We start from the raw sequence: 8428 nt of genomic DNA, 5'->3' as shown, positions 1-8428 counted from the left end.
CCTATTCCATTATTCCATGCATAGACATTCAGGCCATTAAAGTAGCCTGCTCTGAGCACTCTAATTTTTTCAAAGTAAACGTGCCGGCCACTCGGGACACTCGATGAAGAGCACCCCGTGCGAGCCGGCGGGGCTAGTTAGCTGTTCGGAGCGTGACAGTAAGCACCAGGCGGTGTACCGTCAGTCCGGAACTGAGATCCAACTACGAGCTTTTTAACCGCAACAACTTTAATATACGCTATTGGAGCTGGAATTACCGCGGCTGCTGGCACCAGACTTGCCCTCCAATAGATCCTCGTTAAAGGATTTAAAGTGTACTCATTCCGATTGCGAGGCCTCGGATGAGTCTCGCATCGTTATTTTTCGTCACTACCTCCCCGTGCCGGGAGTGGGTAATTTGCGTGCCTGCTGCCTTCCTTAGATGTGGTAGCCGTTTCTCAGGCTCCCTCTCCGGAATCGAACCCTGATTCCCCGTTACCCGTTATAGCCATTGTAGGCGCATAACCTACAATCGAAAGCTGATAAGGCAGACACTTGAAGGATGCGGCGCCGGTGCGGAGACCGTGCGCTCAGCAAAAAGTTATTCAGATTCACCACGGGTGGGTTAACGGACCGAGGCCCGACCAGTTTTGAACTAATAAAAGCGCTCTTCCCTTGCGGTCAGAGACGTGATGCATGTATTAGCTCTAGAATTACCACAGTTATCCAAGTAAGTGGGTTTACAGATCCAATGAAACATAGCTGATTTAATGAGCCATTCGCGGTTTCGCCTTAACTCGGCTTGTACTTACACATGCATGGCTTAATCTTTGAGACAAGCATATGACTACTGGCAGGATCAACCAGGTAGCTCAACAGTACTACTGATATATAGTACACAAGACACACACACACACCCCTCGCTCCCCTCGGTTTTGCGTTTTAATCCTGCTTTGCAAGTTAAATCTCACTATGGACTCTCTAGCAGCCCGACAGTATGGCGTTATGTCGATACGTTAGACGAACAGAGGCGGAGGAGAGCAGTTACTCCGCGTGGACGAACGATCATAACTACCCCGCCGAGATTACTCCTGCTCGTCATTGTCGTCATTCAACACGGCAAGCTGGAAAAACAGGAGGAGGAGCAGTAGTAAGTGAGTAGGTGGTGGTGGTCTTTTTCGTTTTGGTAGGGACGCGAGTCTTATTTTCCTCGGCGTCACCCCTTTTATATGAAAGGAACCGTCGGAAATGCATCCGAGGTGCCGTGTGGTTTGTCGCCTCCTCGTTGGTGGAGAGAGGCGACGCCACAGTGTTTTTGTTCAGCCTTCCCATGACATGGAAGAAGGTTGGTGCTCTGTTCCCATGCACACAGACCGATCGATAGCTGACTCGATGTGCAGTCGTAGGCTGGAGAAGTGATCGCACGGAGATCGGAAGGAATCGTCGTGACACAATACAGAGGCGCTGCTTTGAAGGCCTCTCGAGCCTCACGACGTGCGCGATTACGGGCGCTCTCGCCTAATGCTACGTATGTCTAGCAGAATGCAAGTTCGCCTCGCGCACCGGACCCGAGATGCCGCAGCGTGTGCAGTGACAGTTCTCAGTTTGCATCGAGCATCGGGATCATGCTCTTGCGGGAAGGAGGATGATGGGGGGTTGTGTGGAGAGAGAGCTGCTGCCGAAACAAACTACTCACTCCAGGGAGGAATTGAAGGCAATTCTCGAGCCACACGACATGCGCGAGTTTCGCCGACCGTCTTCGCCCACTGTTACGTATGTCTAACACATGAACAAGATCGGTCGCACGCGCACACCGGACCCCGAGGTGCCTGGGCTCTGGAACCACACGACATGTGCGAGGAGGGCCGCCTTCGCCTGCAAGTTACGTATGTCTAACAAGACGCAATGGTCGGTCGCTCACACACCGGACTCCAAATACCTCAGCCTATGTGGCATTTGCCCCGCGACAGACAGGCAGGTTCCCCATTGGCGCCGGTGAACGAGAAGCAGTTCGCAACCGCACCGGAACCCAGAACCTGTGATCCAATCCCGCGACAGGCAAAACACCGTCTGGTTCCCCAATTACTCCGGTATACGTCTGCGGCAAACAGTTCGCTACCGCACCGGAACCGAGAACCAGCACCCTAACAGTGGGGGAAGAGAAAGGAGCCCACGCACCAAAACAATGGAATACATTTGCTCCTTCTCTCTGGCGACAACGAGACACAATGTCGCCAAGACGCCGGTAGTAGGTTCAGCCAGCCACCGAGTCTCCCCCTTTATATAGCTATATCTAACGTCCATGGAAGGCCATCTCGGACCACACGACATGCGCGAGTTTCGCCGACCGTCTTCGCCCACTGTTACGTATGTCTAACACATGAACAAGATCGGTCGCACGCGCACACCGGACCCGAGATGCCTGGCTCTGGAACCACACGACATGTGCAAGGAGGGCCGCCTTCGCCTAATGTTACGTATGTCTAACAGAACGCAATGGTCGGTCACTCACACACCGGACTCCAAATACCTCAGCCTATGTGGCATTTGCCCCGCGACAGACAGGCAGGTTCCCCATTGGCGCCGGTGAACGAGAAGCAGTTCGCAACCGCACCGGAACCCAGAACCTGTGATCCAATCCCGCGACAGGCAAAACACCGTCTGGTTCCCCAATTACTCCGGTATACGTCTGCGGCAAACAGTTCGCTACCGCACCGGAACCGAGAACCAGCACCCTAACAGTGGGGGAAGAGAAAGGAGCCCACGTACCAAAACAATGGAATACATTTGCTCCTTCTCTCTGGCGACAACGAGACACAATGTCGCCAAGACGCCGGTAGTTGTCAGCCAGCCACCGCGTCTCCCCCTTTATATAGCTATATCTAATGTGCATGGAAGGCCATCTCGGACCACACGACATGCGCGAGTTTCGCCGACCGTCTTCGCCCACTGTTACGTATGTCTAACACATGAACAAGATCGGTCGCACGCGCACACCGGACCCGAGATGCCTGGCTCTGGAACCACACGACATGTGCAAGGAGGGCCGCCTTCGCCTAATGTTACGTATGTCTAACAGAACGCAATGGTCGGTCACTCACACACCGGACTCCAAATACCTCGGCATATGTACCCCGCGACAGGTAAAAGGCTGGTTCCCCATTTACTCCGGTAAACGTCTGCGGCAAACAGTTCGCTACCGCACCGGAACCGAGAACCAACACCGTGGAATGGGGGAAGGGAAAGTAGCCAACGCACCAAAACAATGGAAAACATTTGCTCCTTCCCTCTGGCAACAACGAGACTTAGAATGTCGCCAAGACGCAGGTAGTTGTCAGTAGTCTCCCTCGCATGGTCCCCTAAGACAGCAGGTTACCCACGAGAAAGGTGCCACAGACACCAGGTCTCCCCTATATATATCGAATGGGTCAAGGTGATGTCGTCACTTCGTGCAAATTGAGCTCAAATGGTCGCCCAGCTCTCGCTGTGCTGTGGTCTAAGCACGAAAACCCCTGATGTACCATGTCCCAGTTCTGGAAAAAGGTACACTCCGGCGCTCGATTTCGGCCAGAATGCCGAACTTGCCTCCCAATTCCTTTCAGGTCTGAGAGCCTTGAAGGACAATAGGGTTACCGGACCAGGCACTTGCAAGGGAGTCAGGGTTACGTTTCGCCGTTTCGGTACCCTCCATCCGATTTGGACGAGATTGAAAACGGAAGCACTTGGGCCGAAGGCCGACGCGGGACTCTAGTCGCCGGGCCCGGCTCTAGCCCCTGGACCCGGGTTAAGTTGTGCCGTTTCCGTACCCCTCGTCCGATTTGGACGAGATTGAAAACAGAAGCACTCGGGTCGGAGGCCGACGCGGGACTCTAGTCCCCGGGCCCGGCTCTAGCTACTGGACCCGGCTGGCAAAACGTAACTTCGGCGCCCTCCGTCCGATTTCCGCGAGACTGAAAACGCAAACGCCCAACCGGAAGCACACCGCTGGGCTTTAGTCCCTGGGTCCGGCTCTAGCTCTGGGGCCCGGCTAGCCGCTGTTAACTTCGGCGCCCGCCGTCTGATTTCGACGAGACTGAAAACGCCAGCTCTGCCGGCAAAGACGGCTACTCAACAATAGCCGATGGGCTCGGCTCTAGCTCCGGGACCCGGCTCGCCGCTGGTATCTTCGGCGCCTGCCGTCCGATTTCCGCGGGGCCGACCACGCCAGCACCCGCATCCAAAGTAGGTTACCCGGCAGTAGCCGACAAATCCGGCTCTAGCTCCTGGACCCGGCTGGCCACTGGTAAATTCGGCACCCGCCGTACGATTTCCGCGGGACTGAACACACCTTCTTCCTGCATCGGAGGAAGGTACTCGGCAATAGCCGTTGGGCCCGGCTCTAGCCACTGGACCCTGGTCTCCGGTGGTAACTTCTTCGGCGCCACCGGCCCAATTCGACCAGACCCGAGCTGACGACAGGGAGAAAGGCACACTCGCTCAGGTAACTTTGTTCGAGAACATATCCCGGCTCCCGACGACACCGGCAACGCTCGCATGCTACACGAGAAACACTGCTGGCGCGACCGCCACACACCGGGCAGGAGCAGGCCGTCACGCCAGGCCAGGCATTCTCTGTGCCGGAGCATTGCCGGAGACTGGACGAGGTCCAGCGGGTAAACGGCGGGAGTAAGCCGCTCGCCTAACAGTCCAGGTTTGCACCTCCCTCCCCCCCATCTCCGGTTTCCTCCCTGCCCTCAGCCGCCTGACAGGACTCTCTCGACGCCACACCGAGCCACAGTGGGTCGTCTCGCCATTCTCTCTTGGTGCCACACCATGGACGGATCCTAGCCCGCCTTTTGAGTTCGAATCTCCGTTTTCGGCGACCCACCTTAACACCCCCCCTTTCCTCACCCATCCAGAGCCCAACCCCACCCCCTACCCCCCCAAGTCCTCGTCTCTGCTTTTCCTTCCTGCCCTCAGCCACCTGAAAGATCTACTCGACGGTTTCACCGAGCCACAGTGAGGTCGTCTCTGAATTTCCTCCCTGTCCCCAGCCGCCTCACAGCACTCTCTCGACGACGCACCCAGCCCTCAGTGGGTCGTCTCTCCGTTTCCTCCCTGTCCTCAGCCGCCTCACAGCACTCTCTCGACGACGCACCGAGCCCTCGGTGGGTCGTCTCTCCGTTTCCTCCCTGTCCTCAGCCGCCTCACAGGACTCTCTCGACGCCTCACCCTGCCACAGTGGGTCGTCTCTCCGTTCTGTCTCTGTGTCGGATCAGGGACGGATCCTAGCCCGCCGTTTGAGGTCGAATCTCCGTTTTCGGCGACCCACCTTAACACCCCCCCTCCCCTCACCCATCCAGAGCCCAACCCCACCCCCTACCCCCCCAAGTCCTCGTCTCTGCTTTTCCTTCCTGCCCTCAGCCACCTGAAAGATCTACTCGACGGTTTCACCGAGCCACAGTGAGGTCGTCTCTGAATTTCCTCCCTGTCCCCAGCCGCCTCACAGCACTCTCTCGACGACGCACCCAGCCCTCAGTGGGTCGTCTCTCCGTTTCCTCCCTGTCCTCAGCCGCCTCACAGCACTCTCTCGACGACGCACCGAGCCCTCGGTGGGTCGTCTCTCCGTTTCCTCCCTGTCCTCAGCCGCCTCACAGGACTCTCTCGACGCCTCACCCTACCACAGTGGGTCGTCTCTCCGTTCTGTCTCTGTGTCGGATCAGGGACGGATCCTAGCCCGCCGTTTGAGGTCGAATCTCCGTTTTCGGCGACCCACCTTAACACCCCCCCTCCCCTCACCCATCCAGAGCCCAACCCCACCCCCTACCCCCCCAAGTCCTCGTCTCTGCTTTTCCTTCCTGCCCTCAGCCACCTGAAAGATCTACTCGACGGTTTCACCGAGCCACAGTGAGGTCGTCTCTGAATTTCCTCCCTGTCCCCAGCCGCCTCACAGCACTCTCTCGACGACGCACCCAGCCCTCAGTGGGTCGTCTCTCCGTTTCCTCCCTGTCCTCAGCCGCCTCACAGCACTCTCTCGACGACGCACCGAGCCCTCGGTGGGTCGTCTCTCCGTTTCCTCCCTGTCCTCAGCCGCCTCACAGGACTCTCTCGACGCCTCACCCTGCCACAGTGGGTCGTCTCTCCGTTCTGTCTCTGTGTCGGATCAGGGACGGATCCTAGCCCGCCGTTTGAGGTCGAATCTCCGTTTTCGGCGACCCACCTTAACACCCCCCCTCCCCTCACCCATCCAGAGCCCAACCCCACCCCCTACCCCCCCAAGTCCTCGTCTCTGCTTTTCCTTCCTGCCCTCAGCCACCTGAAAGATCTACTCGACGGTTTCACCGAGCCACAGTGAGGTCGTCTCTGAATTTCCTCCCTGTCCCCAGCCGCCTCACAGCACTCTCTCGACGACGCACCCAGCCCTCAGTGGGTCGTCTCTCCGTTTCCTCCCTGTCCTCAGCCGCCTCACAGCACTCTCTCGACGACGCACCGAGCCCTCGGTGGGTCGTCTCTCCGTTTCCTCCCTGTCCTCAGCCGCCTCACAGGACTCTCTCGACGCCTCACCCTACCACAGTGGGTCGTCTCTCCGTTCTGTCTCTGTGTCGGATCAGGGACGGATCCTAGCCCGCCGTTTGAGGTCGAATCTCCGTTTTCGGCGACCCACCTTAACACCCCCCCTCCCCTCACCCATCCAGAGCCCAACCCCACCCCCTACCCCCCCAAGTCCTCGTCTCTGCTTTTCCTTCCTGCCCTCAGCCACCTGAAAGATCTACTCGACGGTTTCACCGAGCCACAGTGAGGTCGTCTCTGAATTTCCTCCCTGTCCCCAGCCGCCTCACAGCACTCTCTCGACGACGCACCCAGCCCTCAGTGGGTCGTCTCTCCGTTTCCTCCCTGTCCTCAGCCGCCTCACAGCACTCTCTCGACGACGCACCGAGCCCTCGGTGGGTCGTCTCTCCGTTTCCTCCCTGTCCTCAGCCGCCTCACAGGACTCTCTCGACGCCTCACCCTGCCACAGTGGGTCGTCTCTCCGTTCTGTCTCTGTGTCGGATCAGGGACGGATCCTAGCCCGCCGTTTGAGGTCGAATCTCCGTTTTCGGCGACCCACCTTAACACCCCCCCTCCCCTCACCCATCCAGAGCCCAACCCCACCCCCTACCCCCCCAAGTCCTCGTCTCTGCTTTTCCTTCCTGCCCTCAGCCACCTGAAAGATCTACTCGACGGTTTCACCGAGCCACAGTGAGGTCGTCTCTGAATTTCCTCCCTGTCCCCAGCCGCCTCACAGCACTCTCTCGACGACGCACCCAGCCCTCAGTGGGTCGTCTCTCCGTTTCCTCCCTGTCCTCAGCCGCCTCACAGGACTCTCTCGACGCCTCACCCTGCCACAGTGGGTCGTCTCTCCGTTCTGTCTCTGTGTCGGATCAGGGACGGATCCTAGCCCGCCGTTTGAGGTCGAATCTCCGTTTTCGGCGACCCACCTTAACACCCCCCCTCCCCTCACCCATCCAGAGCCCAACCCCACCCCCTACCCCCCCAAGTCCTCGTCTCTGCTTTTCCTTCCTGCCCTCAGCCACCTGAAAGATCTACTCGACGGTTTCACCGAGCCACAGTGAGGTCGTCTCTGAATTTCCTCCCTGTCCCCAGCCGCCTCACAGCACTCTCTCGACGACGCACCCAGCCCTCAGTGGGTCGTCTCTCCGTTTCCTCCCTGTCCTCAGCCGCCTCACAGCACTCTCTCGACGACGCACCGAGCCCTCGGTGGGTCGTCTCTCCGTTTCCTCCCTGTCCTCAGCCGCCTCACAGGACTCTCTCGACGCCTCACCCTGCCACAGTGGGTCGTCTCTCCGTTCTGTCTCTGTGTCGGATCAGGGACGGATCCTAGCCCGCCGTTTGAGGTCGAATCTCCGTTTTCGGCGACCCACCTTAACACCCCCCCTCCCCTCACCCATCCAGAGCCCAACCCCACCCCCTACCCCCCCAAGTCCTCGTCTCTGCTTTTCCTTCCTGCCCTCAGCCACCTGAAAGATCTACTCGACGGTTTCACCGAGCCACAGTGAGGTCGTCTCTGAATTTCCTCCCTGTCCCCAGCCGCCTCACAGCACTCTCTCGACGACGCACCCAGCCCTCAGTGGGTCGTCTCTCCGTTTCCTCCCTGTCCTCAGCCGCCTCACAGGACTCTCTCGACGCCTCACCCTGCCACAGTGGGTCGTCTCTCCGTTCTGTCTCTGTGTCGGATCAGGGACGGATCCTAGCCCGCCGTTTGAGGTCGAATCTCCGTTTTCGGCGACCCACCTTAACACCCCCCCTCCCCTCACCCATCCAGAGCCCAACCCCACCCCCTACCCCCCCAAGTCCTCGTCTCTGCTTTTCCTTCCTGCCCTCAGCCACCTGAAAGATCTACTCGACGGTTTCACCGAGCCACAGTGAGGTCGTCTCTGAATTTCCTCCCTGTCCCCAGCCGCCTCACAGC

The sequence above is a fragment of the Procambarus clarkii genome, unplaced genomic scaffold (genome assembly GCF_040958095.1).
Source record: "Procambarus clarkii isolate CNS0578487 unplaced genomic scaffold, FALCON_Pclarkii_2.0 HiC_scaffold_1947, whole genome shotgun sequence".
Lineage (NCBI taxonomy): Eukaryota > Metazoa > Arthropoda > Malacostraca > Decapoda > Cambaridae > Procambarus > Procambarus clarkii.
This window is presented reverse-complemented; position numbering follows the sequence as displayed.